Consider the following 9716-nt stretch of genomic DNA (forward strand, 5'->3'; position numbering starts at 1 on the left):
TCGCTGTTAAAATGCGATTTTTTACAATAGAAGTTGTTACGGTCTGGTGCCTTAAGGGCTAAAACTGGGCCTTAAGGGTCTGCGAGCCTACTAAATGCAAAACACGTGCATCTGGTACTATCTTTAATGAGACTGCCAAATAGAACATACTAAATTATTCAAAATTGGTAAAAAAAGTATAAAAACATAAATTCATATAAAAAAGGTTGTGCCTTCGGCACAGAAGTAATAGATCAAATAAAGCCGAATATGGGCAATCAGGGGAAAACTTCTGGTAGTTTTGAAAAATGGTACAGTTGGTATGCAGGTGAACATACTAAAAGTCCTCAAGGGTGGGAGGTATGCTGGGAGAATGGGGGTTAAGGTAAGTACCTTTTTTCAGGGTTTACTAATATCTTGAATATTTGTAATATAGAGAGAGAGAGAGAGAGAGAGAGAGAGAGAGACAGAGAGACTTAAATCGAAAGTACAAACTGAAATATAGATGCACAGAAAAACCAGAAAAATAAGACCAGCGCTGGGAATCGAACCCAGGTCCTCGGCATTCCGTGCCGTGTGCTATACCGCTACACCACCGCTGGACAACGATACAGACACGAATTTCTCCTATGCACTCATATCTCAGCTTGTGTTGTTTCTTATTTAGCCACTTAAGCAGCGACACTCGAGAAACTTTTCGGTACTCCAATCGGAACTAACCGCTCACCCGCACAAGAGATATCGCTAATAAGCAATCAAATTAAGATTGGTTTTTGGAATCTTTTTGTATTTTTTATTTCAATTCCAAATTTTTTGTTACTTTCCCAGCGCTGGTCTTATTTTCCTGGTTTTTCTGTGCATCTATATTTCAGTTTGTATTTTCGATATAAGTTTTACGGGATGACCGTAAAAGTAACAAAAAATTTGGAATTGAAATAAAAAATACAAAAAGATTCCAAAAACCAATCTTAAATATTACTTAATTTTTTCGTAATGGCTACGGAACCCTATTTTGGGCGTGTCCTACATGCTTAATTAATCTTTAAAGTCGATTTAACAATAATTAAATAAATAAAATAGAATGGTTGTAGTTTTTTTTGTGTTAAATCCCGCCATTTGCAGTGCGAAAAAGAACATTGTGATACATTTTACAATGAAATGTCAAAGTTGCGATTACACAATGCACCTCATACCTCATTGGATTACCGATAGCGGTATCGTCAGCAGCACATTATAGTAGTTTTACGTACTGCCACGCCGCCGAACCTTACGTACGCTTTCTTGAATTGTTTACATTCAGATAGTATGTATGTATGTGGGAATGAGGGTGGATTAATGGGCTCAGGCCTGAAATATCCGTTTTCCTAAAATGTATTTTTCGCAAAATGTCTGCTTTTCAGAATGTCAACACGTCTTTTGCATAATGTCAGCTTCTCAAAATGTCAGCTATTTAAAATTGCCTGTCTCCAAGAATGCCAGTTTTTGTATAATGTTCGCTTTTCAGAAAAGTCTTATTCCCAAAATGTCTCCAATCATGGTCTTCAAATTTCATCTAAACGTCATTATTCATTAAAGTGGTCTTGAATGCCAGTAATTTTATATTAGTTATAGATATTTATGTTATCAAAGAGTAAGTATGCAAACAATAAAATTAAACCTTTACATTTAGAACACTGATTTGAAAATAAAGCCGACATTATGGGAAAACAAACATAACAAGACTATATTATATAAATAAAGAAATTATGGTAATGCTAATATTATAGGAATGTAAACATTATGAATAGACGACCTTCTGAGATTGTACATATTTAAAATAGCAGACATTTAGAAAGTTGACAAAATGAAGCCGCTAACATTGTGAAAAGGCGACGTTTTGAGAATTGTACATTTTAGGAAAACAGACATTTCAGGCCTGAGCCGATTAATGTTTGAATGATTTGATGTAAACGAATGACCGAATGACTGAAGACTAATGTGGAGTGAATGAGTAAAAAAGATTTGAGTTTTGATCGGGTTTTGATTTTTGTTGTTTCTTTTGCTATCAGTGTATTCCATTTTTTTTTTATGTAAACTCTTTGTACAAAAGAAAATTAACAAAATACAATTGACATACTTTGAGATACTTGTACAAAGGCAGACTTATCCCTTTAAGGGATCTCAACCAGTCAACATTTGAGTGGATGAGAGGAGCAATATGTTAGGGTCCGACAAAGAGTGAGTTTAAGAGTTAAAATAGTGGAAGCTAGATAGTTTCCTGAATTGCGATTTACGACAAAAGTTGCATTAGATCTCCTCTGCTTTTTTAGGGTTTCGTACCCAAAGGGTGCCAACGGAACCCTATTACTGAGACTCCGCTGCCTGTCTGTCGTCTGTCTGTCTGTCCGTCTGTCACAGGGCTAGGCACTTGAAATTTTCACAGATTATGTATTACAATGGCCGCAACAACAACAAATACTAAAAATAAAATAAAGTTACAAATTAAAGGGAGTCGTCATACAAGAAACGTGTTTCATTCAGCGGTTTTTGATTGCTAGACTGCCAAGATGACGGCCGTCAGTTGCTAGGGGCAACGTCCGTGACCCTATATTGTTTAATGTTCAACTACTTATTAATTTGCGATTTTATTAGTGCTATTTTATAAAACCTTCGATAATTATAATAATTGTCTCTAAGACAGTGGTTTATTTTTTGTGCAGCATTAAGACTAAATAACAATTTATGATCCAAAAACCTCCGACACACACTTCACAAAAGCCAACTTCAATAAAGCACTCACAGCCGCTGTATTTAATGTTTTTTACACTAAAATTGTCCGATAAAATTCATACTAAGTAACACTATTTATTAACAAAACTAAAACTGTAAAATTATAACATTTAATTGTAGGTCAGTAAAAAGATCTATAGATGGTATAAGAGCTTTGTGTAAAAGTGCGGATATCGTGGCGTTGCAAGAGACATGGCTTCTTCCTTTTGATCTGTCTTTCCTTAGTACGATTGATAAGGACTTCGGTTGGACGGGTAAATTGGCGGTTGATGTATCTGCTGGTCTATTAAAAGGGCGCCCTCATGGGGGCGTAGCTATCCTGTGGCGAAAAAGAGCGTTCAACGCGGTAATTATAGTTGAGTGTGATAGTGACAGAATAACATTTGTGAAAGTATCAACTGGTTAACTATCTTTTTTGGTGGGTTGTGTATATAAGCCCACGGACTCGAATGATAATAAGCCGTTGTTTACCGAGTGTTTAGGTGCGTTTAGGTGCGTTGCCTTCGATTATTACAGAGAACTTAGATGAATGATTGGTCTCGCCCGCTCGCTCGACTAGATACCGCGCCACCTAAAAACAAAAGGTTCGTAAATGCGGCAACTCAATATTGTAGTGTGCGTAAGAACGGTGTAATACAATTTGCAAGAATGCTAGTGTGCGTGACGAATTGTGTTACCAGCTGCTCCACTGTTACCCGAATTATTGGGAAAATAAATTATGCTGTGGTCTATTAAGTTACTGGTTACAAAATGTATCTTGGGAAATACTTGGAGATGAAGAATTAATTAAGAGGGAATGTATTAATATGTTTGTGTATAGGTTAGGCGTAGGTTTCTTCTTTAAAAAAGTGGAAGGTATGATGTAGGTATATCAATGATCAGGCCTCACTTTTAATTAAAAAAAAATATTTAAGGACATTCAATATTTACAAATTATTACTAAAAATTCATGGACCGAGTCACCAACTAAGAAGTTTTGCGTAGTTAAGATAACACGTTGCACCTACAGTTAAACCTAATATAATATACAGGTTAATTAAGACTGAAATAAAAAAATTGTTTACAAAATATACATACATACATGCATACATACATACTTACATACATACGCTTGAAAAACGTAACCCTCCTTCGGGCAGTCGGGTAAAAAGTTAATATTTCAGGAAAATGGGTAGAAATACGAAAAAAAAATTTTTTCTTTTCCCATAATACCTAAGTTAATCAGCTGATTGGGCTTTTTGAATGGGAAGACGAAAAACATTTTTAATTTTAAGACACTTTTACCCCTTAATTAAATAGTGTCGGGTAACAATTTATACACCTTCAGGGTATATAATATCACAAAGATAAACATAAAATAATATAGAACTAGGTTATGTATATATAATAATTACGTTAGTTACTTAAATAAAACATTTCATAAGTGTTTGTTGTAGCCTAAATTGAATAAAGATATTTTGACTTTGACTTTGACTTTGAAAATAAGTTATTAAAATTTATCCTCATTTAATGATGATAACAATAAAATTCAATTTATTAAAATCTCAACCACGGGGAATTTGATTCTTGTGTACGCGGCAACACAGAATGGCGTTTAGGGTTCATGTTATTTTATTTTGTAATTTCGAAATTATACGATATTTACTGATGGCATGTGACCCCAGTGTCCTTCTTATTTCTTGTAGTATTATTTTTACACAGTTTCACTGCGCAAACTGGCATTTACTTCGGTTTATGACCAAAATTTAACAAAACATTCGGTACATGCACCTTATGCAGTTTGCAACGCGAAAGACTCGACTCGGGCTCGGGTACGCCGAAATCGGCGTACTATTTGTTGCCGCATTTGACAAGTACGCCGGCGGTATCTAGTCGAGCGAGCGCGCGAGACCAATCATTCATCTAAGACAGAGAATAATGACGTGCAAGCGGTATATTTACTGGGGGACTTCAACGCGCACATTAATGAGCCGTTTTATAGTGAGATGATGGAGTTTTGTATAGAACAAAAATGGATATGTGCGGATATTGATAAATTGGGCGCTAGTTCTGATACGTACACATACGTTAGTGTATACATGGGTGTAGGAGATGGTTGGATCATTGCATCGTAACTAAATGTGCCTGGAGTACAATAAGCAACATTACGGTGATGTATGATGTTTCACCTCCCTATGCTTATAGAATGTAATATTAATATGCTGGAGCCTGTAATTAATATTAAAAATAATTATGTAAATAGCGGCATAATATGGGGGGAAAGGCAGATGAGTCAAATTGATGAATGTAACAGTATCTGTAATAGTGAATTAAAGGACATCGATATTCCTGACTCTCTTAGGGACTTGTTGTAATGTGATGTGTGAAAATTGTAATCACTATACTAATATCTTAACTAATGCTGCTAGGATGACAGCCAAGTGTGGTAGGCGGGCCGGGGGTCGCTGTCTAGCGGGGTGGAATAAACATGTTGCAGAAGCTCACAGAGAGGCCCGGCTTCAATTCCAGTTGTGGGAGCTAGCTGGTAAACCATCTCAGGGTAGGGTTTTTGAGCTAATGCATCATACTAAGAAAGTATTTAAATCCAAACTTAAGTGGTGTCAGAACAGGCAAGAACAGATTATAATGGACAAGCTGGCTACCTGCCATAGAAATAAAAACTTTAGAGATTTTTGGAATGGAACTAAGAAAATGAATGTGAGGCCTGGCCTGCCAGTGAGTGTTGAGTTGAGGGTAGGTCAGACTGTGGGGAGATTGCTGATAAATTTAGAGAACATTTCACTGTTAAATTATTGTTGGATGTAAAAACATCGTCCCAGTTTAAGGTGGGTGTGGTGACCGTCGGGGCTGGGCGCTGGGCGTACGACCCATTTTACATCTAAACAAATTAAACTTATTATAAATAATATGCAGAGGGGTAAGTCGCCTGGTCACGATGGCCTTAGTATAGAGCACTTTAAATATGCTGGGGAGCATCTGCCTAGAGTACTGACCTTGTTACTTAATTTATGTATTGGCCACTCATACCTTCCTGCGGCGCTCATGAGGATGATTGCTGTACCGGTTATTAAAAATAAAAATGGTGATCTGTCTGACAGGGCGAACTATCGGCCTATCTCGCTCGCTACCACTACAGCCAAGATACTTGACCGTGTGCTTGACGGGGTTTTGGACAACTACCTAGATATACATGATGGCCAATTTGGATTCAGAGCGGGGCTGTCCACTGATAGTGCAATTCTATGTCTTAAGAAAACGGTCAGGTCAGATATTATACGGATAGGAAAACCCCTGTTTATGCTTGTTTCCTTGATTTGTCCAAGGCCTTTGATCGGGTCAACTATGATCTACTGTGGCAGAAATTAAGTGAAGCGGGTATACCGGAGGAGTGCGTGGCCCTGTTTAGGCACTGGTACAGTAATCAGCTAAACCGGGTTAGATGGGCGAGCAGTTTGTCCAGTGAATATAGGCTTGAGTGTGGTGTGAGACAGGGTGGTATCACTTCACCGAAGCTTTTCAACCTATACATCAACGGATTGATAGACGGGCTTAGTAGCATGCATGCAGGATGCTATGTCGGCAGCACTTGTGTCAATAGCTTAAGTTATGCCGATGACATGGTGCTCCTGTGCCCGTCTGTCAGCGCGTTGGAGCAACTGCTTGCCCGCTGCGAAGCCTACGCCTTGACCCATGGACTAGAGTACAACACTAAAAAGAGTGAGGTGTTGGTTTTTAAGGCGGGCACGACCAAGCCATACCATATACCACCTATTTTGTTGAACTCTAGCCCATTAAAAGTTGTGGATAGGGTAAAATACCAGGGACACGTCCTCACGAGTGATTTGGGGGATGATTTGGACATAGAAAGGGAGCGTAGGGCGCTGGCGGTTCGGAGTAACGTGATTGCCCGCAGGTTTGCTCGTTGTTCAGGTGATGTAAAAATTACACTCTTTAAATCATACTGCCAATCCTTTTACACGAGCAGCCTGTGGGTGCGGGATACGAAACGAGCCTACAGCGCTTTGCGCGTCCAATACAACAATGCTTTTAGAATGCTGACGGGACTGCCTGGCAGATGCTCGGCGTCGGGCATGTTTATGGCAGCTCGCACGGATAGTTTTCAGACTTTAATGCGGAAAAATATAGTCTCATTACTAAGCCGTGTGAGACGAAGTCCCAACAGCATTCTGAAGGAAATTGCTGCCAGATTTGATTGTTCGATCTTAAAATATTGGACCGAGCAGATAAAGAGTGTGGCGCAGTTTGTAACATAGGTAGTATAATAATAATAATAAATATATGTCCTTAACCAGCGATATGCTGAGCCGGGACCTTTTTATAGCGGCAACATTTCTTATTGTTATTTTTACCGATTATGTGTCATTGCTGTTATAAATAAATTATTTTCTTTCTTTCTTTCTTTCTTTCTTTCTTAAATACTAACACTAGAATAAGTTTAAAATATATTATCTCTTGTTTTGTTTTTGTTTTTGCTTAATTACTAGCACTATGGATACTCTGTTTGTCCGAAATAAAGAATTTGAATTTGAATTTATTTACGAGGTCAAAATTTAAAATCAGGTTAAGATTTATTCACTAATTCATAATAAGTACGCGCCGTTCGGTCGAATTGCCGCGTTCAGCCACTTTCTTTTTCGGCGCATGGCAAGAGTCTAAAGCGCTATTCAGCCTCGGACAGGGCGACAGCCAAAGAGGATGACAATTTAAAATTGTTCTTTATTCATAATACTTGCACCTAGTGCTTACATTTTGGTGATATGTTTTTATTAACTTGTAATGTAATGTAACTAGTTATGTTTGTTCGGGTGGAATTAATATTTTAACTTAAATTTGAAGTGGATATCTTCAACCGATTGAGCTGAAATTTTGCATGCTTGTATAAATTCGATGACAATGCAATATTATTATGACGTAGAGCTGATCTGATGATGTAGTTAGATGTTGGCCATAGGAACTCTGTAATAAAACGACACGACCGCATCGATTTTGGTCTCATTTGATTCGTCTTGACGACTACCTACTTTGGTAACTAGGGGCAAAGAGTACCGCCAACAAAAAACCTTGTATTACATTTTTTTACAAAAAAATATTACTGAACTATTTGTTTATAAACATTGTACGAAGGTGCGAAACCCTTCATGCGCGAGTCGCTCGCACTCGCACTTAACCGATTTTTTACCTTTATGTCAAATACCTCATAAGCGAGCTCAGCAACACACATACAGGCTGCTACATAAATAATACTTGTTTGTACAATGTCAGCTATGCTTATGATATGATGTTGGGGCCGTTGGTTGGCTCAATTAGAAAACTTGTCGCGATTTGTAAAGTCTATGCGTTGGAACATGGCCTCAAATGTAACTCGGACAAGTGCTTGTTTTTAAGAGTGGTAAACTGAAGCCGATGCATGTTCCGCCCATTAAGCTGAACTGCCTAGGTCCCTTCAGGTTGTACTTAATAAAATTTAAATACCTAGGTCATGTAGTCACCGAAGACCTGAATGATGCCAGTGATATTGAAAGGGAACGTAGAGCGCTGGCAGTCAGGGGAAAGATGATTGCTCGAAGATTTGCTCGATGCTCTAAGCCGGTGAAGTTGGCACTTTTCAAGGCCTTTTACCAATCTTTTTATACGAGCAGTTTGTGGGTGACATATACACGTGGGGCGGCCAGCGTTCTACGTGTCCAATAAAAATAAATAAATCTTCAGGATGCTGATGCGGCTGCCCCGTTTCTGCGCTTTAGCTATGTTTGAGGAAGAGCACACGAATGGGTTCCACGCCATCATGCACAAGAAAGTGTCATACCTACTCACGCGCGTTCAAGGCAACGGCAACGAGATCCTGAGAGTGCTTGCGTATAGGTTCGACTGCCCCATTCATAATAAACGGTGGCAAATACCTAATGCTTGGACTGGATTGATTATTATTTTGTTTCATGGCGTCCCTACTACATACACACACTAACATACATACATACATACGCGTGGCGGCGGTGGCGTACATACCTACTAACATAATTATTATAGACTAAAGCATTGTAACTAACAAATTATGGGCTCCTGGTCTGAAATAAACGCATATTTAATTTAGAACAAAAATAGTTATTTGTGCAACAAGAGAGCAAAGTTGTTTTTTGTTGCGAGTGTTGATTTTGAATCCCGAGTAAGCGAAGGATTCTATAATTGAATCACGAGCGTTAGCGAGTGATTCTAGGTTAGAATCCTGAGATCAGCAAGGGATTGAAATACACGAGATGCAAAAAAACTTTGGTCTCGTGTGACACATACAATTTTTCACCTCAGCAGCGAGAACATAATTTAAATGTAACATAAGAATAAAACCACATATACCTACCTGTTTACAAAACAAACACATTTTTTTTAAATAGAATCCGATTATTATCAAATATAATAATTACTTTTAAAACCATAAAAGGAGTCCAGTAGCTACAATACAAATCGCATACTCATAACATGCAATCTTAACTTCTTGTACTAATGTCACACTTATTTTTTAATACTGCAAAAAGCCTCATCTCGGGGTAATTGAAAAGGTTGAACAATTAAACCTTTAAATATGATTTTTATTAAGATTTCTATTACATAAACATAAATAGATTTGTTAAAAAATCATTCAATTTAACAAATAATAATTATACTGTAGAGGCAGTATACGGAATTCTTTTATAAAAAAAAAACAAGAGAAGCGGCTTTCGTGCAACGAGGTTGCATACTTTATTAAAAGATCGGGAAAATTTACATTTTGGAAATATTTCGATATATTTTTAATACCAAAAATTTAATTTAAGTTTGTAATCGACGAAAATTTGATCCTATACTTTTTCGAGTTGAAGTGAAATGACAGATCAAAGTAAAGTTCAAATATTTGTTATTCAGTGAGTAGACCCAACACTGTACTCAGCATTTAAAAAAAATAATTAAAAAGT

Source organism: Choristoneura fumiferana, chromosome 6, assembly GCF_025370935.1.
Source record: "Choristoneura fumiferana chromosome 6, NRCan_CFum_1, whole genome shotgun sequence".
NCBI classification, from domain to species: Eukaryota; Metazoa; Arthropoda; class Insecta; order Lepidoptera; family Tortricidae; genus Choristoneura; species Choristoneura fumiferana.